A 24,913-nucleotide genomic window follows, 5' to 3' on the forward strand; every position below is an offset into this window, starting at 1 on the left:
GCCCATACTGAAAAAAATAGAAGCTCAAATCAAAGAATGGGAACCATAATTACTGTCCTGGTTTGGGAAGATCAACCCTTATAAAAATGAACATATTACCAAGGGTTCTCTATCTGTTTCAAACCTTGCCTATTGAAATTCCTAGAGAATTCTTCACAACGATTAAAAAGATGATAACTAAATTTGTCTGGCAAAACAAGCAGAACAGGTTGGCATACCACACTATGATTAGAAGCAGAAGGAGGGGAGGGACTGGTTTGCCTGACATCGAGGGGTATTTTAAAGCATCAATCATATCAAGGTTGCTGGAATGGGGAGTAGCTCCGATCAGAAAACTCTGGGTAGAAATTGAAAATGACACTAATGAGATTAACTTGCCTTCAATGTTATGGAAGATGCCCCTATACACAAACAATCTTAAAAAAAAATAATAATCAGCTGACTAGATTCTCCATCAAAAAATGGCACACCCTTAACAAGACCTTGAAATTCTTCCCTAAAATTAGTTTACACACTCCACTTATTGGAGTTATCCCCAATACATGGCATATTTGGTTAAATAAATAAAAAATCAATACAACCATTACAGAAATCCCAATTAGGTCAATCTATAAAGATAAGAAATTAATACCATACAAAGATCTTAAGACTGTTTTGGGTAACCCTACCATTTCCCAGAAACAATATCAGAATTTAGCAGTCTTAGTAGACAAGTTGAACTTTGATCCTATTTCCCTTACAGAGGGAAACTGGATGACACGTCTTTTCCGCAATAGATTCTCAGGAGACCACTTGATTTCAAGATGCTATAAAATAATTAACGCCACACAAGGTCATCCAAACTACATTGAAAAATGGTCTAAAGATTTAGACTGGAAATTGAGTGAGACACAAATTGAATATGCAGTGAGTAATGCTCATTCTAACTCAAAATCCTACTTGTACCATAAGATGCAATTTAAGTTGACTTCTCAATGGTACAAGACTCCTGCACTTATGAATCGAGTAAATCCAGAAATCTCAGATTTATGTTGGCGTTGCGGAAAGGAAGTGGGCAGATATGCACACATATGGTACCACTGTACATTGATAGTCCCATTTTGGGAAGCCATCAACAAAATTGTAAACGAAGTGTTTAAGACACAGATTAAATTCTCTCTACATATGGTGTTATTTAACATATTTAAGGTGAACCAATCACCTGTCAAGTCCGAACTTTGTTTATTTATCCTTAATGATCCAAAGATAATCATTCCTAGGAAATGGTTGCAAAAGGATCCCCCTACAATCAAAGAATGGTTTTTGGAGATGACTAGAGTAAAAAGTTACAAGAAAAGAAGATGGAGTGTGTTATTCAAGACAAAGAAATATGACTCTATTTGGAATAAATAGACTGAATATGTGACTATGGACAAAATGGCCAAGATATTATAATAACTGCCTGAACGTAATAATTGTTTAATTGTAGAAATAAAAAGTATCTACAGAGGATTCATTTCTGACTGGTGCTTGTTCCCTACCCTCACTGTCCTTCCTTTTTCTCCCTTTTCCCCTTCCCCTGTTATTCCTATATTTTGCTATGTTGTGTAGATTTATATACAAACTCTTGATTGTCTTTAAAAATGAAGATATATGTATGCTTCTACCTTTATTTTATGTGATTGTTTATTTACGATTCAATGGGAGGGATGTAACTCCTATGTATGTATTCATAAATCTTTAAAAATAAACAGAATTTTAAAAAAATTTGCCAAGTTGGATCTAAAATCCGAAGCCAGTTATATAAGCCTAGATCTCTTAAAACAGGTCGCCAACCCTAAAGTGATTAAAGGTTCCTCTCCACCGGACCAATGGATTCATGATCTAGATAGAGATTCTCAAAGTCATAGTGTGATTGCAAGATGTCTATTGTCTATTTCCATAGGAGATAAAACTACGGAACATTTATTCATCTTGTTAAATGAATCACGGTACCAGATGTACATAGGTAATGACCTTCTACACCGATTTGCCATGCAGATTAATCTGGTCAACAATACTCTATGGTCCAGATTACCTGGAAACCCGGAGGGGTTTCAGGATGAAGAGCAAGCCTTGAGGTGGGGACAACAGATGCCCTATACCGTGAGTATCATGGTTGCTGATGAGGTTAAAATCCCTGAAGGGTGCTAGCCATTTCTTCTTCCCATTCAAGTAAAGAAGGGGCAAAAATTGAAGAATGCAGATGCTTTGATCTATGTGTCTAACCAGATACAGCAACTTGGACTGAAGGTAAAGCCAACTCCTTTGGTAAACATCCATCAGGATCCATTGCATATGGTAATTCATAATATGGGTCCCCATAGTGTATCCTTACAAAAAGGTACCATAATTGGCCTAGGTATGGATTCGGAGTATTGAGCCAACCAACGAAAAAAAACAATAACCCCATAGAAATGAGAGAACACACATATAAAATATATATGTAGTTTATTGAAACACAATGCAATAACAATTAATATGACACAAGGCACTAGGTAAAGGAGGGTGGGACACCCCGTGTAGCGGGACCCTAGACAACCACCCTCATATATACCCAACTAACAGGGAAAAGGGGTCACAGACACAGGGTATAAAACCGCATAAAGATGGGAAAGCTGGAAGTTTGCCCAAAGTGACCTATAGACATATGTATGCTGCATGCATGTAAAGGGTGAATATGGTCACACATAGCAGACTTGCCCACCTTGGGTAACATGAATGGCCATCTGGAAAATACAGATAGCCAAATGTATCACAAGTAAAGGCGAAGCAAGAATGCTATGTGTAAGCAGTAACACTAAAATAACAAACTAGCCATGCATGAAACAAAACATTAGTTACCCATGGTATACTGGAACCCCAGGTATGTGACCAGAGCTGCACCTCGACGCGCGTTTCGCCGAGAAAGGCTTTGTCAGGAGGTAAAGATAACAACAGTGTCCATCTTTAAATAGTGTGGTCCACAGCCGGCAGTTGATTAGCGCATACGCCCAGTGATGCAGAGCGTGACATCATAGAGGCGCGCCACCCACCTCCAGAAACCAGACGAGGCCCGCCCATCGCGTCACATGGCCAGGCAGGGAGGAGGGAGCAGTGCTGACAGCGCGCAGCCACACACCCCTCCCGTCCGATCACATGAAACGAGGGCGCGCGTCAGCCGGCTCACTTGGGACCAGGTATAGGAGCGCCACCACGATACCACTCCGCAGCACACCGGTGCGATGCGCAGTTGCCAGGTGGAGAAAGGGAATAGAAAACAACAGTGGAACGAGGCGGCCCTGGAATATTACCTGAGCAGAAACATCATTCCCAGGGGTTTACGGATCCAGGTTTATCCCACCCTGGAAACCACTGATGTAGTGTTTACTGAGAGGTGGGAAGATTCCCTTAACAAGTGCTCCAGGACTTTGATAGAGCTCCTGATTGGGCGTGACCGTGGGTCGCTTGAACAGACAGAGAAAGAAATTGACACAGTTAAGGTGAAGTTACAAGAGATTCTCACTAAAGAGGACTTTGATAACTTTGACACCACACTTGGGTCAGATCTGGACACCTGGGAAAGGAATATCCAGGAACAGAAATCCAAGAATTTCCAGCGGGACCTCACGGACTTCCAGTCCAATAGAGTGTATAGGTGGCAGCAAAGGCGTGATAGGAGTGGGTCGGTTACAGCATCCCTATCAGGAATCTTACTGACGTCTGATGAGACATGTGGAGAGCCTTTTTTAGGAATGCGGGGGGTGCTGTAGGGCAGCACAGACAGAGCCGGATATCAACATACACCGAGCACCCCCAGACCAATAAGGAGAACCAGAAATGTGGAGGCGACAGGCAAACGGTACAGGAAGAATTAAAGGTAATTAATCTATCCACACATAGGCTTACTGATACACAGGTCCAGGTCCTCCAAAAGGGGCTTACTTTTGCCCCGTCAGGTAGATTTGACTATCTAAGTATTTTGGGAGGGGCTCTACCACTCCTCAATTTACTACGGAAGTTGAGAAACAGGCACTTAGTGATTTACAGGCCTTACTGGATGAACAGGAGGCACCACCATCTACTAGCAAGTCACCTCTGCATCTGTGCCACCGATCACAATATTTCCCCCAAAAACACTTGTGCCCAAATGTTGATATTTTTGTCAAGCTGGTCAAACATGATTTTGAACAGCTGGCGGGCTATACAGGCCGTAAGAATTTGACTCGTGATCAACATCGGGCCATTAAAGAGTTACGTGATTTGAAGGATGTTGTGATCAAACCTGCGGATAAAGGGGGAAATGTTGTGATCTGGCTTGCACAGATGTATGAGAAAGAAGCATTTAGACAGCTGGGAGACAAGGATTGTTACAAACGACTAGACAGCAATCCCACTACCAGGTTTAAGGTTGGATTAGACCATATCCTGGACTCTGGGGTTGAAAACAACATCCTCTCACCACGACTTAAGGAGGGCTTGGTGGTTGACCATCCGGTGACACCCACCCTGTATCTGTTGCCCTGTTGCCCAAAGTCCACAAACAGTTACAAACACCCCCCCCCCCCCACCCCGGGCACCCCATTGTGTCCAGGGTGGGGAGTCTTTGTGAACGTGTCAGCATATTTGTGGACTTCTATTTGAGGGGATGCGTGGAGACCCTGCCGTCCTATGTCAGGGACACCTCTGATGTATTGAGGAAACTCAATGGGGTGTCGCTGGAGGGAGACATGTGGCTGGTCACGTGTGATGTAGAGGCCCTTTACACGTCGATATGCCACGACCACGGGATCAGGGCCTGCCAATATTTTATGCATATGGCAAACTTAGATCCAGAAATTATTGTGTTTGTGATTGAGCTTCTGGACTTTATCTTGAGACACAATTACTTTACATTCAAGGACCACCTCTTCCTACAGCTGCGGGGAACAGCGATGGGGGCGACTTGTGCACCCTCTTACGCTAACCTGTTCCTCGGACTGTGGGAAAGAGAGATAGTCCAGAACCTCCCGGATTATGGCTCTGTGGTCTCGTGGTCGCGTTATATCAACGATATACTGTTCATCTGGCAGGGCACGGAGGGCCGGCTTCTGACCTTCCTCCAGAAACTTAATTCCAACACCCTGAACATCAGACTGACATGGCACTATAGCCAGGATAGGATGGAGTTTGTGGACATTCTCATTGGTAGGGAGAGGGACGGCCGGGTCTCCACGGATCTATATAGGAAGCCCACCTCCACCAATACCCTTCTACATGCCAAATCTGCACATTATCCACAGACGGTTAGGGCCATTCCGGTGGGGCAATTTTTGCGTCTTCGACGTGTCTGCTCAAGTGATGAGAAATTTGAGGTGCAGTCTGGGGAGCTGTCCAGGAAGTTTAAAACTAGGGCATATAATCAAGCTGACATCAAGAGGGGTTATGCACGTGCCAAATCTATAAATAGGGACTCTCGATAAATAGGGACCTCGATTTATTACGCCCTTTAACATGCAGTGGCGCAAAATACGTGAGATACTTACCAAGTACTGGCCTATACTGCTCTCAGACAATGACTTGCGGGCGACACTTCGAGAATATCCCCAGGTAACGTGGCGACGCTCCAAAAACCTGGGTGATATGCTCACCAGTAGTCACTATGTATCCCCATCGCAATCTTACATCTTTGGGAGTAAGGGGCCTAAATGGGGTTCCTACCCGTGCAATAACTGTCAGGCATGTAGATACATGGTTAGGTCCTCCACATTCAGGGATTCCGAGGGTCTACAGGATTATCATATCGTGCATCATATCACATGCAGAACTGCATCTGGGATATACTTGATCACCTGCCCCTGCAATCTCCTGTATGTTGGGATGACCACCAGGGAGCTGCGCGTTAGGGTATTTGAACATGCAAGTAAGATCCGCCAGGCAGCTACCACTGCACATGATGAGTTGACCCAGTTTCAACCCATAGCCCTGCACTTTAGGGACCAACATAATGGAGATCCCCAAGGGTTACAATGTATGGGTATTGATAGGGTCTCTATGGGCTGCCGTGGAGGTGATATTAAGAAGCGCCTCCTGCAATTGGAGACCAAATGGATTGTTCTACTCAAGAGTGAGATCCCTAGAGGTCTCAATGAGACTGTTAGCTTCAAGTCTTTTCTATAAATCGTGCTTTTAAATTTTAATGTCATTTGTCCTTTTATTATGTACTTACTGTTGTTATTTGTATTTCATAGTACATCTGATTGCTGCGATTTTGTGTGGTCCTATTGGAGATTTGCAAGCTTTGGGCCTAGAGAAGAACAACTCTCCATGGAGCAATGGACATCTATCAAAACCCCAATACCTACACAATGGTGTGGGAGGGAACCTTTGGCCGTCGCTCCTCGTCCCTTATAACCCTTAGTTTTTAGATTTTGGCTACCATGTGAAGTGATTGGGGGAATGGTACTGATTATGCGCCTAGCATTTATTAGCTCTGCGGCTATTCAGCTCAGGGCTTTTTTGCACTATGCACTTTATTCTGTTACTTCACCACGCCTATGTTTATTCTTCATCACCTTTATTACCTTTTATGTATTCTTCACTTTTTCACATGCATTGTGTTTATGCATTTGAGACTTTTGCACATATATATGAATTATTGTTTTTATCGGTTTTGGTGTATTGATCATATGAATTTATTTATATATGACATCAGAATAGGGGCATGGGAGACCGTCATCTCTATATACCTTTATGGTTTTGACGGTTTCTCAGCATTGCACTTTCATTTTTTAATCATCACATTTTATTAGGTATGCATTATTAGACTAGGATTATATGGTCCTATATCACTGTATTTCGTATATGTTTATAGTGTCAGTTCCTCACTCATGGTATAGGTTATCTGTATCTATCCATCATGGTTTGATTGAGTGGGGGATTAACCTGCTTGCTGATATCTTATTATTTTATATGTATGTTTATTACTGTTCTCAGTTTTATAGTTATACTTATATGGGGTTTATATAGGGACTTTTGATTTGATTTTATATGCATTGGAATGGAAGAGGATATATTGTATCTGTTATGTCATCTTTTTAGGATTGTATTGTTCATATATCGCTACCTTTGTATGCTGGATCCTTGTGAACACATTCTGAATAAACATCGTGATTTGTTGTTTTCTATTCCCTGTTTCCACCTGGCAACTGCGCATCGCAGCAGTGCGCTGTGGAGTGGTATCGTGGTGGCGCTCCTATACCTGGTCCCAAGTGAGCCGGCTGACGCGAGCCCTCGTGTCATGTGATCGGACGGGAGGGGTGTGTGGCTGCGCGCTGTCAGCGCGGCTCCCTCCTCCCTGCCTGGCCATGTGACGCGATGGACGGGCCTCGTCTGGTTTCTGGAGGTGGGTGGCGCGCCTCTATGATGTCACGCTCTGCATCACTGGGCGTATGCGCTAATCAACTGCCGGCCGTGGACCACACTATTTAAAGATGGACACTGTTGTTATCTTTACCTCCTGACGAAGCCTTTCTCGGCGAAACGCACGTCGAGGTGTAGCTCTGGTCACAGACCTGGGGTTCCAGCATACCATGGGTAACTAATGTTTTGTTTCATGCATGGCTAGTTTGTTATTTTAGTGTTACTGCTTACACATTGCATTCTCGCTACCAAAGTCAATTTCCTAGGTCACGAAATCACTGCTGATGGAATCAACCCGCAGAAAAGGAAAGTGGAAGCAGTGACCAAAACGAAGTCACCTACAAATCTCAAGGAGTTGAGATCCTTCCTCGGTATGAAGAACTATTCAAGTAAGTTTATAGACAACTATGCCGAGATTACGAAACCTCTTTTGCAGTTGCTGAAGAAAGGAGTGAAATGGGAATGGAGTGAGCGCCATGAGCAAGCTGTAAATGACCTGAAAGCCAGACTCACCCAAGTTCCATGCCCTGCTTACCCAGAAGGTGGAAAACCTTTCTTCATTGAAACAGGCTTCACCGACAAAAGCGTGAGCACAGTCCTCTTCCAGAAACAGGAAAACCTGAATATGATCATCGCCTATGCCCGCAAGTTCTTATCATCGGTTGAGGTAAAATTCAATGACTGAAAAAGCATTACTGTCAACAGTGTAGGCTTTGCAATATTTCAGGAGTTTTATCCAAGGCACAAAGATCATTGTGGAAACTGCACACCAAGCACTGCAATATTTGCAAAGTGATCGAATCAAGGAGGGAAATCTGTGGAACAGCAGGATAACCGCCTGGACGATGTCCTTAATGGGATGGCCATTGGAAATCAGGTACAAACAAAATAATAAGAATCCAGTTGCTCAAGGATTAGCTGAACTTCACGATTGTACCAATGCAGGACATAAAGATGGATCAACCGGAAATAATTTCCTGGAAGAACAATTTTTATCTCCATACAAGTCTTATGAAGAAGAGTATTGCACATCCTTGCCATGTGCATATGTAGATGGCTGTTCTTTCCATACCAATGAAGTAATTGAATGTACACTGGTTGCAGGTATCGGAGTCATGTGGAATAATATATTCCCAGATGTGTCCGTGGGTTCCAAAATTGGTTCCAAAAGTAGCCAGGTCGCAGAGCTTACCGCTGTGTATGAAGCCGAATCGAATATGGTATTAAAGAGTTTGTTATAATCACAGATTCTAATTATGTTCGCATCAGCTTTGTGGAGTACTTTCCTGGATGAAAAGGTCTAACATGGTAAGAAAAAACAACAAGCCTGTCAAGCATGGTAAAATGTTTTGTAGGATCGACGAGATGGTTATTGCCCACACTCTCACCATTTACTGGAAAAAGGTAAAAGGCCACTTGAAATATCTAGGTGTGGATAAGGAAGAGAATGATTTGGCAGATTCCCTTGCCAAACAAGGAGCCATTAATGGAGAAGTCTTGAACGTTGATGACCTTATGGGAACTGTTCAAGTGGAGGCAACCCAAGAAGACAGGCCTAAAAGGAGGCCGAAGCCAATGTGGTGGAGTGGAGCCAAGATTCCCCTAGTGAGGATCTCATCGTGAGGGGGATCTAGTCATTGGTATCTTTTACAAACACATTGAAGATCGACAGAATTGTCCCATAACAGACTGTGCAGGCAAAGAAGAGTTACGGATTTTGATGAAGGGTAAGTCCCAATTCTCGTTACAGGATGGATTGTTGGTAAGAACCTCGAAGAATAGTATCTCACAACGGGTGGAACCAGCAGCATTCCGAGGTTTGATGTCACAGCACGCCCATGACGCCCCAACGGCTGTTCATCGAGGTGAGAAGTTAACGTATGACTTATTACTGGATTACGCTTATTGACCTCATATGTTGCAAGATGTTCGCACGTCTTGTCAAGGATGTTTAACCGCCTCCGGACTGCCTAACGCAGGATCGCGTTCCAGAGGCGGCAGCTGCAGGCAGAGTCACGCATATACGCGTCATCTCGCGAGACGCGAGATTTCGCTCAAAGCCGGCCCGCGCATGCGCATCGCGGGACAGCAAAAGTTAGAGGAGTATTTCGTCACCAGCCTGCCAGCCAATGGTCGTGGTTGGCAGGTTGATGATTTTTAAAAAATCGAATCACAAGCCATCTAACACCTCATATTTATAAATATAAGGTGTTAAATGGCTTCTCTGCTCCTCTGCTGGTCCTTTTGGTCGGTTGGTTCCAGCAGAGGAGCAGACATCACAGTGAGTAGCCACCAAACACTACACTTAGCCCCAGATCACCCCCCATCACCCCAATTAACCCCTTGATCACCCCTGTTAATCACTAGTGAAAGGGAAAAAAATGATCAGTGTAAACTGTCACTTTTTTTTTTTCACTAGTATTGACTGTTAGGTTTAGGATAGTTTAGGCTCCTTGGTTAGGTAGTTAGCGATCGTTTAGCGCCCAGCCCACCGCACCGCAGTCACTTATTTGCTGATTAGCGTATCGCTAATAAGCATTTGTACTTTTATAGTATCTGTAAGTGATCAAAACTGATCACAGTCAGATCTATAATAGTATTAGTGTCACCTTAGCTCGCCCTCCACCCAAAACGCAGTGTCTGCCCGATCAGGCCTGATCGGTCGCCCACACGTGCGTTCACCCACGCCCGCTCCGCCGCAGTGACAAAAAAATATATATTTTTTGATCACTGCACAATCATTTTACAAGCGCTGCGGCGATAAAAAAAATCAGTTTTGATATTTTTTATCAATCGCAGCAGCCTCCCATTTGTAAGACAGGTTTCTTGGGTAGTCTCAGGGAATACCCCTAAATTTAGTAGTCCAAATGTCAAACAGGGGGTATTCTTCTGAAGAGGCCTACAGGCTTCTGACCCAGTCGGATGAGGAATGGGAACCCTCATCTGACGAATCTAGCGGGTCAGAATATGAACCTGTAGAAAGCAGTGGCAGTCTGACCCAAAGTTCGGACGAGGAGGTTGAGGTCCCTGATAGCACCAGGCGTACCCGGCCCCTTGTTGCTAGACCACAGGTTGCGCAGGATCCGCTTCAAGGGCAGCAGAGTGGGGCTGGCGCTGTCGGATTACGTGGTGAGGCATACACCAGCAGCGCAGCCCTCCCTGGACCTAGTACCAGCACTGCCGTACAACATGGTGAAGTGGCGAGCACCAGAAGGGCAGTTGAAGCTGGTACGGTTGCACGTGCAATAGTTACCCCGTCGCAGCCACCGCACAGACAGGCCCGTAGACCCCCTAGAGTCCCTGAGGTGCAGGCAAACCCTGATTGGCAGTCCCCAACTTCAGCCGCACCTGTAGTTGCCCCTTTCACCGCCCAGTCTGGAGTTCGGGTTGAGACAGCTCAGATCGGTTCGGCACTGGGATTTTTTGAACTGTTCTTGACTGCGGAGCTCTTGGACATAGTCGTGGCAGAAACAAATCGGTATGCCACTCAATTTATAGCCGCCAACCCGGGAAGCTATTATGCCCAGCCTTTCCGGTGGAAACCAGTCCAAGTTTCTGAATTAAAAAAATTTCTGGGCCTTCTCCTCAACATGGGTCTAACCAAAAAGCATGAATGGCGGTCATATTGGTCCACGAACCCAATTCATCACATGCATATGTTCTCTGCTGCTATGTCCAGGGCACAATTTGAGGCCATCCTGCGTTTCCTGCACTTTAGCGACAACACCACCTCCCGTCCCAGAGGCCACCCAGCTTTTGACCGGCTCCACAAAATTCGGCCCCTCATAGACCACATCAACAACAAATTTGCAGATTTGTATACCCCTGAGCAAAACATCTGCGTAGACGAGTCCCTTATACATTTTACCGGGCGCCTTGGCTTCAAACAATACATCCCAAGCAAGCGCGCCCGGTATGGGGTCAAATTGTATAAGCTTTGTGAAAGGGCCACAGGCTATACCCACAAATTTCGGATCTATGAGGGAAAAGATCAGACCCTGGAGCCGGTCGGTTGCCCTGACTACCTGGGAAGCAGTGGGAAGACAGTCTGGGACTTGGTGTCACCCTTATTTGGCAAGGGGTACCATCTTTATGTGGACAATTTTTACACAAGTGTGCCCCTCTTCAGACATTTGTTCCTAGAACAGATTGGCTGCTGTGGCACCGTGCAACCTAGTCGCCGGGGCTTGTCCCAACGGCTCGTTACCACCCATCTTGCAAGGGGGGAGAGGGCTGCCTTGTGTAACGAAGAACTGCTCGCGGTGAAATGGAGAGACAAGAGTGACGTTTACATGCTCTCCTCCATTCACGCAGACACGACAATACAAACTGAACGGGCAACCAGTGTCATTGAAAAGCCCCTCTCAGTCCACGACTATAATGCCCTCATGGGAGGGGTGGACTTCAATGACCAGATGTTGGCTCCCTATTTAGTTTCCCGACGCACCAGACGCTGGTATAAGAAGGTGTCTGTATATTTGATTCAATTGGCAAAGTACAATAGTTTTGTTCTCTACAGTAAGGCTGGAAGAACAGGATCCTTCCTTAAATTTCAGGAAGAGATCATCGCGAACCTCCTGTATCCAGGAGGTTCCATGGCCCCAACCACCAGTGTAGTGAGCCGTCTACATGAGCGACATTTCCCCAATGTTGTTGCTGGTACCTCAACCCAACCGTCACCCCGAAAAAGATGTTGTGTCTGTAGCAGGAGTGGAATAAGGCGTGACACCCGCTATTTCTGTCCTGACTGCCCTGACCACCCTGCCCTATGCTTAGGGGAGTGTTTCCGGAAGTATCACACACAGGTACACTTAGCATAGGGATTGCATCTCACAGGACAGGCACACAGGGCTATTAGGGCCCTTTCACTCACAGCTTCTGCAAACCTCTCCTTTCACCTGGGATAAAGTGCACAATGTACTTCGCCACATCTTTGGGCGATTTCCGCTTTGCACATTGTCCCATGGGGAAGGAGAGATTTGTCCTATAAAGGTAAAAAAAAAAAAAAAAACACCGGTAAGCAAAAAAGTTAACTTTGTGTTCAAAAAGTTAAATAAAGTTTATATGTTCCGTTCAAATTTTATTATAAAGTTAATAAATTTATTGCGTTGCGGCCTGGTTTTTTCTTTTTTGTTTTGTTATTTTTACCTTCCAGGTGGACCAACCGATCGACTAGCTGCAGCACTGATGTGCATTCTGACAGAAGCATTGTGCTGCTGTCAGATTACACAAAAGTCGGTGTATGCGGCGCTGCAAGACGAGATTTCTCCTCTGCAGTAAAAGATACGTTTGCCGACAGGGCCGGGCCGACACAGAGGCTGGGGAGGCTCCAGCCTCAGGGCGCAGCCTGGGGTGGGCGGAAAAACAAACCTTTTTTTTTTTTTTTATTTTTTTTTTTTTTATCACTTACTCGTTGCCGGGCGCCCTGCCCTCCCCTCCCCTCCCCCGGCAGCGTGCCCTGTCTATCCCTGCAGAGCTAAACATATGGGGATCCCTCAGCTCCGCGCCCCCCCTCCCAGTATACCAGACATAGGGGCTCTGCGCCCTGCAGCTCAGTGTAGATGCGAAATCCTTCTAAGCTACAGGACCTTTGTTGATGTCATGACCATGTGACCGGTCATGTGGGTGGGAGGAGCCAGACTGTGGACTGGTAGTGCCTTTATGATCCTCATCTGCTCCTGACTTTGGCTTGAACTGTTGAACATATGAGGTTAGCACCCTAGCACTTACAATTCCGGGTACTTAGGGGTTAATGCAGGGATGATGTGTATGGCCTCATTCACACATTGCAGATTTAGTCAAATCTGCAAACAAGATGTACAGCGAGCTTGTAGCAGAGCTGTGTGTGTCTGCCTACCCAGAGCAGCTGTGTGTGGGGTGCATGTAGCAGAGCTGAGGGTGCTTCATGTGTATAATGCAGCAAAGATAGGTGTATAGTGTGAATCCAGAACAGTAGTGTGTGTGGTGTATGTAGCAGAGCTGTGTGTGTCTGCCTACCCAGAGCAGCTGTGTGTGGGGTGCATGTAGCAGAGCTGAGGGTGCTTCATGTGTATAATGCAGCAAAGATAGGTGTATAGTGTGAATCCAGAACAGTAGTGTGTGTGGTGTATGTAGCAGAGCTGTGTGTGGGGTGCATGTAGCAGAGCTGAGGGTGCTTCATGTGTATAATGCAGCAAAGATAGGTGTATAGTGTGAATCCAGCACAGTAGTGTGTGTGGTGTATGTAGCAGGCTGTATGAGACAGAGGAATGTATAATGTGCACAGCGGAGCTGTGTATGTAAAATGTGCAACACAGTGATATATAATGTGCCAACCAGAGCTGTGTGTGTGTGCGCATGTAGCAGAGCTGTGTATGTAAAATGTGCAAAAACCCTGATGCTCTCAAAAAGATCAAGCAATATAAAACATTGTAGTTTGATACCTTTTACCCCTTAAAGACCGGCCCTATTTTCATTTGTACATTAGCCATAACCTTTTTATTTTTCCATTCACAGTTATATGAGGGCTTATTTTGTGTGGGACAAGATGCATTTTTTAAATGCCGCCAAATAGTTTACCATGTCTTGTATCAGAAAGCAGGAAAAAAATATATTTGTGGGTTAAAAAAACAAAAAAAAAAACACACACAATTCCACCAAGATTTTTGAGGTTTTCACATCACAGCGTTCACTAAAAATGCCGTCTTTATTCTGCGGCTCAATACGATACTAAACTTGTATGGTTTTTATTTAGTTTAATTACTTTAAAAAATTACTTTTCTATATTTCGGTCTATGTGAGGGCTTGTTTTTGTTTAACGATCAGTAGTTTTCTGGGGGAAGGGGGGGGCCCATACAAAAATTTGCTGTGGGGCCCAGTCACTTCTAGTTACGCCCCTGAGCAGGAGGCTGCTGATTGGCCAGTATTAGCTAGCTGCCCTGCCATTGGTCCATCTTTTCACACCCCCTTCTCTCTGGAGCTGAACACAGCAGGAGGTTGTGAAGCCTGCGTTCTCACAGTGGATCATGTGACCATGAAGGAGCTTGTGACCAGTGACGTCACAGACCTCCTTCTAACAAATCCATTCTAGCATCTACCCAGCATGTATGGCAGGACTCTGCTGAGCAAAGACCATGTGCCCAGGTGAGGTGACCACAGAAGTGCCCTGGCATCTGTCTGCTGCTGGAAGCTCAATGTGGAGCTTTATGAATGTAAAAACTAAGATACCCAAGAGGCTAAACAAAGCCCTGCTTGTCTGCTTCTGACCCTAATCTTAACACATAACATTCATTTGATTCCAATTTATTCTAACACCTAAAGGGATTTTTTTAAAGCCTGCTGTTTCTCTAGAAGATGACCTTATGCTGATAGTAGTGTTAATAGAGTCTCAAAGGTCTGTAAAAATAGGGTAACTGCTTATATAGACCCTTGAGACTCTATTACCACTACTATAAACATAAGGTCACCTAGAGAAAGAGCAAGTTTTTTAAATTATCTTTTTCCTTTAGGTGTTAAAACATAACTTATTTGATTGCTTGAACACCTAAAGGAAATCAAATTAAAAACCTGCTGTTTCTCAAGATGACCTTATGTCGATAGCAGTGGTAATAGAGTCTGAAAGGTCTATAGAAGCAGTTACCCTATTTTTACAGACCTTTGAGGCTCTATTAACACTACTATCAACATAAGGTCATCTAGAGACACAGCAGGTTTTTAAAAAGATTTTTCCTTTAGGTGTTACAGCAATCAAATGAAAGTTATGTTTTAACACCTAAAGGAAAAACATAATTAAAAAAACATGCTGTTTCTCTAAATGACCTCATGTTGATAGTAGTGTTAATAGAGTCTCAAAGGTTTGTAAAAATAGTGTACCTGATTCTATAGACCTTTGAGACTCTATTACCATGACTTTTAGCATAAGATCGTCTGGAGAAACATCAGGTTTAAAAAAAAAAAAAAAATTCTTTAGGTGTTAGAGCAATCAAATGGAGGGGGAGAAATGTGACATGGGTGAGGATGGGGTTACATGATGGGCCGGAGACAATGACTGTAGTCTGTCTGTGCCATGGACGGGGAGAAATATGACATGGAGGGCTGATGGCTGACATGGGGGTCTGATCTGAGGCATTGGGGCTGTGCCTGTGAGCTGGGGTCTGATGGCTGGTCTGACCTGAGGTGGAATGAAAAATATTGTTTCCTATTATCCTCCTTTAAAACCTAGGTGCGTCTTATGGGACGAACCTACATTTTGGCGCACCCCCCCCCCCTTCCCCCAGGTGAGCTGAAGGGGTCGGGGGGGGGGTCGGGGGCGCCAAAATGTAGGTTCGCTTGTGTTGGTAAAAAACCTTGCACCGGCCCTGGGCGCAGGCAAGGAGGGGGGGGGGGGGCGCACTTGGGCAGCTCAGCCTCTGTTGGTGGTGGACCTTGTCCCAGCCCTGTTTGCCGAGGCATATGAGCTGAGGAGGCGGCGGTGTTCATATACTTTGGCAAACACTTTGTATATAAAAAAAATATATAAAAATCCCGGCAATGATTTATTCATTCACATCGATTGATGTGAATGGAGAAATCTGGTTTGCCAGGGCATACGGTCTAAGTGGGTATGGATGTTGGGCGGAGCTCCTATGTCCTGGCAGACGCCTTTCCCCTCCTTTTTTTTTTTGGGCAGAGATTTTTTCATCCACATTGATCGATGCGAATGAAGAAATCTGTACCGTTCATTTTTTCTTTCAACCCAGAGGCTGAACGGAAAAAAAAAATCTCATTACCCGTATGCTCAATATAAGGAGAATAGCAGAAACTCCTAATGCTGGCCATACATGTAATGATTGTGGAGACCCTCAAATGCCAGGGCAGTGCAAACACCCCACAAATGACCCCATTTTGGAAAGAAGACACCCCAAGGTATTCGCTGAGGGGCATATTGAGTCCATGAAAGATTGAAATTTTTGTCCCAAGTTAGCAGAAAAATCAATTTCCGCTAACTTGTGGCAAAAAAAATAAATTTCTATGAACTCGCCATGCCCCTCATTGATTACCTTGGGGTGTCTTCTTTCCAAAATGGGGTCACATGTGGGGTATTTATACTGCCCTGGCATTTTAGGGGCCCTAAAGCATGAGAAGAAGTCTGGGATCCAAATGTCTAAGAATGCCCTCCTAAAAGGAATTTGGGCCCCTTTGCGCATCTAGGCTGCAAAAAAGTGTCACACATCTGGTATTGCCGTACTCATGAGAAGTTGGGGAATGTGTTTTGGGGTGTCATTTTACATATACCCATGCTGGGTGAGATAAATATCTTGGTCAAATGCCAACTTTGTATAAAAAAATGGGAAAAGTTGTCTTTTGCCGAGATATTTCTCTCACCCAGCATGGGTATATGTAAAATGACACCCCAAAACACATTGCCCAACTTCTCCTGAGTACGGCAATACCAGATGTGTGACACTTTTTTGCAGCCTAGGTGGGCAAAGGGGCCCACATTCCAAAGAGCACCTTTAGGATTTCACAGGTCAATTTTTTCACATTTTGATTTCAAACTACTTACCACACATTAGGGCCCCTAAATTGCCAGGGCAGTATAACTACCCCACAAGTGACCCCATTTTGGAAAGAAGACACCCGAAGGTATACCGTGAGGGGCATGGCGAGTTCCTAGAATTTTTTTTTTTTGTCATAAGTTAGCGGAAAATGATGATTTTTTAAAAAATTTTTTTTTCTTACAAAGTCTCATATTCCACTAACTTGGGACAAAAAATAAAAACTTCCATTAGGATTTCACAGGTCATTTTTTACACATTTTGATTTCAAACTACTTACCACACATTAGGGCCCCTAGAATGCCAGGGCAGTATAACTACCCCACAAGTGACCCCATTTTGGAAAGAAGACACCCCAAGGTATTTCGTGATGGGCATAGTGAGTTCATGGAAGTTTTTATTTTTTGTCACAAGTTAGTGGAATATGAGACTTTGTAAGGAAAAAAAAAAAAAACATTTTCCGCTAACTTGTGACAAAAAATAAAAAGTTCTATGAACTCACTATGGCCATCAGCGAATACCTTAGGGTGTCTACTTTCCGAAATGGGGTCATTTGTGGGGTGTTTGTACTGTCTGGCCATTGTAGAACCTCAGGAAACATGACAGGTGCTCAGAAAGTCAGAGCTGCTTCAAAAAGCGGAAATTCACATTTTTGTACCATAGTTTGTAAACGCTATAACTTTTACCCAAACCATTTTTTTTTTACCCAAACATTTTTTTCTATCAAAGACATGTAGAACAATAAATTTTGAGAAAAATTTATATATGGATGTCGATTTTTTTGAAAAAAATTTACAACTGAAAGGGAAAAATGTCATTTTTTTGCAAAAATTTCGTAAAATTTCGATTAATAACAAAAAAAGTAAAAATGTCAGCAGCAATGAAATACTACCAAATGAAAGCTCTATTAGTGAGAAGAAAAGGAGGTAAAATTCATTTGGGTGGTAAGTTGCATGACCGAGCAATAAACGGTGAAAGTAGTGTAGTGCAGAAGTGTAAAAAGGGGCCTGGTCATTAAGGGTGTTTAAGCTAGGGGGGCTGAGGTGGTTAATATGTCCTCAATTCCATCCACAAGCACCCACTCATCGGGCACCGCTGATGAAAAGGGGGATGTCCATGCCATGGTCAGACATCCAAATTGACTTTATTGGACCAGTAACAACTTCATCAAAAGGCAACAGATATATGTTAACCGTGGCTTGTTTGTTCACAAAGTGGGTGGTATGTTTGTTTGCCTTGCAGAATATGCAGTTCAAGTGTGTTCGCGTCTCTACTTATTAACCACGTATTTTCCAGGTTTGAGCTTCCCCAATGCATCGAATCCGATTGTGGAAGTCATTTCACTAGTGAGGTGATGACGAAAATATGGGAGATACTGGGAGTAAAGAGAAAGCTACATATAGCTAATCGGCCAGCCTCTAGTGGTGGAGAAGAACGCTACAACCAAACCATTGTCAACATTCAAAAGAAATTTGTCAATGAATCTGGTAAGGACTCGGATGTGAAGTTGCCTTTGGTTCTCATGGCCATCAGAGCCACCTCAAGTGCTGCAACCAAACTTTCTCCCTTTGAAATGATCATAGGCAGGAAGATGGTGTTACCCCAGCATTTACTCTACCGGACAACAGACCACAATTTGATAAACGCTTCAACAGCTCATCAATACATGGAGAATCTACGCAAGCACCTTCAGCATGCTTTTGCGTTTGCCCAGAATATAGAGAAAGCAGCAGTAAGCACCAAAGCCTACTATAATCTAAAGACTACTCAAAAGGAGTACCAGATTTGAGATCAGATTTATCTCTATAACTATGCCCGCGAACAGGTGAAGGAAAGGAAATTCCTGCCTTCCTGGAAGGGACCCTGTGTCGTCATTGACAAATTGTCACCTGTGGTCTACAAGATCAAAATTCCTAAGGCCTTTTTCACACGGGCGAGTTTTCCGCACGGGTGGAATGCGTGAGGTGACCCATTCCGGACCCATTCATTTCTATGGGGCTGTGCACATGAGCAGTAATTTTCACTCATCACTTGTGCGTTGCGTGAAAATCACAGCAAGCTCTATATTGTGCGTTTTTCACGCTACGCAGGCCCCATAGAAGTGAATGGGGCTGCGTGAAAATCGCAAGCATCCGCAAGCAAGTGCGGATGCGGTGCGATTTTCACGCATGGTTGCTAGGAGACAATTGGGATGGGGACCCGATCTTTATTATTTTCCCTTATAACATGGTTATAAGGGAAAATAATAGCATTCTTAATACAGAATGCTAAGTAAACTCTCCTCATCCACTTGTTCGCGCTGCCTGGCTTCTCTTCTTTCTTCTTCTTTGATGACCTGGGAGGAAAAGGACCTTTGGTGACATCACTGCACACATCACATGGTCCATCACCGTGGTGATGGACAATGTGATAAACCATGTGACGGACCATGTGATGAGCGCAGTGACGTCACCAAAGGTCCTTTTCCTCCCAGGTCATCAAAGAAGAAGAAAGAAGAAGAAAGAAGAGAAGCAGGGCAGCGCGAACAAGTGGATGAGGTGTTTAATTTTTTTTTTTTCTAATTTTTTCAACCCCTCCATCCCTAATTTACTTAGCATCCTTTATTAAGAATGCTATTATTTTCCCTTATAACCATGTTATAAGGGAAAATAATAAAATCTACACAACACCTAACCCAAACCCGAACTTCTGTGAAGAAGTCCGGGTTTGGGTCTGGGCACCAAACATGCCGATTTTTCTCACGCGCGTGCAAAACGCATTCAAATGCTTTGCACTCGCGGGTAAAAATCTTGCATTTTCCTGCAAAGCACCCGCATCTTTTCCCGCACGTCACCCGCAACACCCGTGTGAAAGAGGCCTAAGGGGGGTGAATTTATAGAGAAATGGGTGCATATTAATCAATTACGTGTTTGTCATCCTAGGTCACAACTTCCCCAAATGGAAGGATTACCAGATGATGAGGAGTCGAGAGATATCAAGGTTCCGGCTAAAGGCGGAAATCCAGGATTGGTATAGTATAAACAAACGAGTGTACTAACAAATCCTCATGTATTTTCCTCTGTAACTAATTATCTCTTGAATCACTTCTGAACCAACTTGCTCTGTTCATGAAAGAAAACTATGCCAAGTCGAAGATATATGGTAGTATGATTTCTTTCAGCGTAGGGTTGATAAAAAGAAAAGTGGGAAGATGTATGTGCTTATGTTTGTCATACAATATATTATAGACGCAAGATGGCATCAAAGATTGTTGCTGTTATCTACATCATCCTGGTCTTTGGGAAAGAGTTCCATGCTGAACCGATCGCTGTACCAGGCCCTTCATCTGGGATCATGCTGCAGAATACCATGGTATTTATCTTGATGAATAAGAGGATTCTATCCCAGAAGATCTACATCAGTTTGGATCCACGCATCTCCTTCGAAATACAGTTCAACGTTTCCAAGATTCAGTCTCCAGAGAAAAAGATGTGGTATCAAATGCACGTCGGTTATTCCCGAGAACGGATTACACAGATCCTGGGACAGACAAGAAAGACCCTGACCAGGGAACAGTTTTCCACGAGTCAACGACCAAAGCGTTTCATTTCTGCGATTGCAGCCGCCATAATCTTTGGTGTAGTAGGCACTGACGTTGCCACCGGTGTATAAGTTGCTAATTCTATCTCTATTAAGACATTGGAATTTGAGATCGGTTCGCTAAAAAGAACCTGATGACATTCATGCAGAGATGGAAAATCAGTAGCAACATTTATCAGACCTATATTCCGTTGTGGAGGACACTATCGTCACCACCAACTTACATTCAAAGTTATTGACCCACTCAATAAATCTTCACAGGAGTAACGAACAATTTAAACAAAAACTTATATTCCTAAAGGAGCATATTGACCCTAACCATCCAAGCGATGTGTTGGATGCAAGTTTTCAGAAAGACTTTAGCAAAGCTCTGAATGGAACATTACAAACATGAGTACAAACACCCCAGTTCTTGAGGAACCCGTATGAAAAACTTTCTTTTGACATTCCAATATAATCCAATTTTATTGCAATGGACTATATTGTAATGATGGAGGATTTGTTGTGCTTTTTCATAAGTGTATAAAACATTTATCTAAATATCCTAGTTATAGTGGATTTGATTATATACAGTCAGGTCCATAAATATTGGAACATCGACACAATTCTAACATTTTTGGCTCTATAAACCACCACAATGGATTTAAATTGAAAAAACAAGATGTGCTTTAACTGCAGACTGTCAGCTTTAATTTGAGGGTATTTACATCCAAATCAGGTGAACAGTGTAGGAATTATAACAGTTTGCATATGTTCTTCCCACTTGTTAAGGTACCAAAAGTAATGGGACAGAATAATAATCATAAATCAAACTTTCACTTTTTAATACTTGGTTGCAAATCCTTTGCAGTCAATTACAGCCTGGAATGCATAGACATCACCAGACGCTGGGTTTTTATCCCTGGTGATGCTCTGCCAGGCTTCTACTGCAACTGTCTTCAGTTCCTGCTTGTTCTCAGGGTATTTTCCCTTCAGTTTTGTCTTCAGCAAGTGAAATGCATGCTCAATCGGATTCAGGTCAGGTGATTGACTTGGCCATTGCATAACATTCCAATTCTATCCCTTAAAAAACTTTTTTGTTGCTTTTGCAGTATGCTTTGGGTCATTGTCCATCTGCACTGTGAAGCGCCGTCCAATGAGTTCTGAAGCATTTGGCTGAATATGAGCAAATAATATTGCCCGAAACACTTCATAATTCATCCTGCTGCTTTTGTCAGTAGTCACATCATCAATAAATACAAGAGAACCAGTTCCATTGGCAGCCATACATGCCCACGCCATGACACTACCACCACCATGCTTCACTGATGAGGTGGTATGCTTAGGATCATGAGCAGTTCCTTTCCTTCTCCATACTCTTCTCTTCCCAACACTCTGGTACAAGTTGATCTTGGTCTCATCTGTCCATAGAATGTTGTTCCAGAACTGTGAAGGCTTTTTTAGATGTCATTTGGCAAACTCTAATCTGGCCTTCCTGTTTTTGAGGCTCACCAATGGTTTACATCTTGTGGTGAACCCTCTATATTCACTCTGGTGAAGTCTTCTCTTGATTGTTGACTTTGACACACATACACCTACCTCTTGGAGAGTGTTCTTGATCTGGCCAACTGTTGTGAAGGGTGTTTTCTTCACCAGGGAAATTATTCTTCGGTCATCCACCACAGTTGTTTTCCGTGGTCTTCCGGGTCTTTTGGTGTTGCTGAGCTCACCGGTGCGTTCCTTCTTTTTAAGAATGTTCCAAACAGTTGTTTTGGCCACGCCTAATGTTTTTGCTATCTCTCTGATGGATTTGTTTTGTTTTTTCAGCCTAATGATGGCTTGCTTCACTGATAGTGACAGCTCTTTGGATCTCATCTTGAGAGTTGACAGCAACAGATTCCAAATGCAAATAGCACACTTGAAATAAACTCTGGACCTTTTATCGGCTCATTGTAATTGGGATAATGAGGGAATAACACACACCTGGCCATGAAACAGCTGAGTAGCCAATTGTCCCATTACTTTTGGCCCCTTAACAAGTGGGAGGCACATATGCAAACTGTTGTAATTCCTACACCGTTCACTTGATTTGGATGTAAATACCCTCAAATTAAATCTGATAGTCTGCAGTTAAAGCACATAGAGTTCGTTTAATTTCAAATCCATTGTGGAGGTGTATAGAGCCAAAAATCTTAGAATTCTGTTGATGTCCCAATATTTCTGGACCTGGCTGTATATCTATAAGAGGCCATATTGTTATATTCACCATTTTGTATGTATTTTAAAGATGACCTAGAGAGTTCATGGGAAGGGCACTTTTAATAAGGTTTCTTCTCATGAATGGACCAGTCTGAAAAAAGGCTTTCTTGTCTCCGTATAAATTTATGACTTAGATCAGCGTAAGCTCTAGAAGCAGCTGGTGCTAATTAACTCTACAGTTTGGTACCTATTAATGAGGCAGAAAAGCTATGGTACCTATATACACTTATAATCAACCTTAGTTTTGTATAAGAAAATCAATAAGGCCTCATGCACACGACCGTCATATTTTTTTCACGGCCAGGAAACACGGATTACGGATGCGGCTGCAAAACGGGGCATTTTCCGATTTTTCCACGGACCCATTGAAAAAACGGAAAACGTCACAACGGCCACGGGTGCCGTGGCCGTTTTTTTTCACGGACCCATTGACTTTCAATGGGTCCGTGGAAAAATCGGAAAATGCACCGTTTTGCAGCCGCATCCGTAATCCGTGTTTCCTGGCCGTGAAAAAAATATGACCTGTCCTATTTTTTTCACGGCCAACGGTTCACGGACCCATTCAAGTCAATGGGTCCGTGAAAGAACACGGATGCACACAAGATTGGCATCCGTGTCCGTGATCCGTGGCCGTAGGTTAGTTTTTATACAGACGGATCCGAAGATCCGTCTGCATAAAAGCTTTTTCAAAGCTCAGTTTTCACTTCGTGAAAACTCAGAACCGACAGTATATTCTAACACAGAGGCGTTCCCATGGTGATGGGGACGCTTCAGGTTAGAATATACTAACAGAACTGTGTACATGACTGCCCCCTGCTGCCTGGAAGGTGCTGCCAGGCAGCAGGGGGCAGCCCCCCCCTGTAGTTAACACATTGGTGGCCAGTGTGGCCGGCCCCCCCCCCTCCCCTGTAGTTAACTCATTGGTGGCCAGTGCGGCCAGCCCCCCCCCCTTCCCTGTAGTTAACTCATTGGTGGCCAGTGGGCCCCCCCTCCCCTGTAGTTAACTCATTGGTGGCCAGTGGGCCCCCCTCCCCTGTAGTTAACTCATTGGTGGCCAGTGCGGCCGGCCCCCCTCCCTCCCCTGTAGTTAACTCGTTGGTGGCCAGTGGGCCCCCCCTCCCTCCCCTGTAATTAACTCGTTGGTGGCCAGTGTGCCTTCTCCCCTCCCTCCCCCTCCTAATTAAAATCTCCCCCCTATCATTGGTGGCAGCGGAGTGTACCGATCGGAGTCCCAGTTTAATCGCTGGGGCTCCGATCGGTAACCATGGCAACCAGGACGCTACTGCAGTCCCGGTTGCCATGGTTACTTAGCAATTTGTAGAACCATTATACTTACCTGCGAGCTGCGATGGTCTGCGTCCGGTCGGGTGCTCCTCCTACTGGTAAGTGACAGGTCCGGCCGGGAGCTCCTCCAACTGGTAAGTGACATGACCTGTCACTTACCAGTAGGAGGAGCTCCCGGCCGGACCTGTCACTTACCAGTAGGAGGAGCTCCCGGCCGGACCTGTCACTTACCAGTAGGAGGAGCTCCCGACCGGACGCAGACCATCGCAGCTCACAGGTAAGTATGATGGTTCTACAAATTGCTAAGTAACCATGGCAACCGGGACTGCAGTAGCGTCCTGGTTGCCATGGTTACCGATCGGAGCCCCAGCGATTAAACTGGGACTCCGATCGGTACACTCCGCTGCCACCAATGATAGGGGGGAGATTTCAATTAGGAGGGGGAGGGAGGGGGGGCCCACTGGCTACCAACGAGTTAACTACAGGGGAGGGAGGGGGGGCCCACTGGCCACCAACGAGTTAACTACAGGGGAGGGAGGGGGGCCGGCCGCACTGGCCACCAATGAGTTAACTACAGGGGAGGGGGGGCCCACTGGCCACCAATGAGTTAACTACAGGGGAGGGGGGGCCCACTGGCCACCAATGAGTTAACTACAGGGAAGGGGGGGGGCTGGCCGCACTGGCCACCAATGAGTTAACTACAGGGGAGGGGGGGGGCCGGCCACACTGGCCCCAATGTGTTAACTACAGGGAAGGGCTGCCCCCTGCTGCCTGGCAGCACCTTCCAGGCAGCAGGGGGCAGTCATGTACACAGTTCTGTTAGTATATTCTAACCTGAAGCGTCCCCATCACCATGGGAACGCCTCTGTGTTAGAATATACTGTCGGTTCTGAGTTTTC

This window comes from Bufo bufo, chromosome 8 (genome assembly GCF_905171765.1).
Source record: "Bufo bufo chromosome 8, aBufBuf1.1, whole genome shotgun sequence".
NCBI lineage: Eukaryota > Metazoa > Chordata > Amphibia > Anura > Bufonidae > Bufo > Bufo bufo.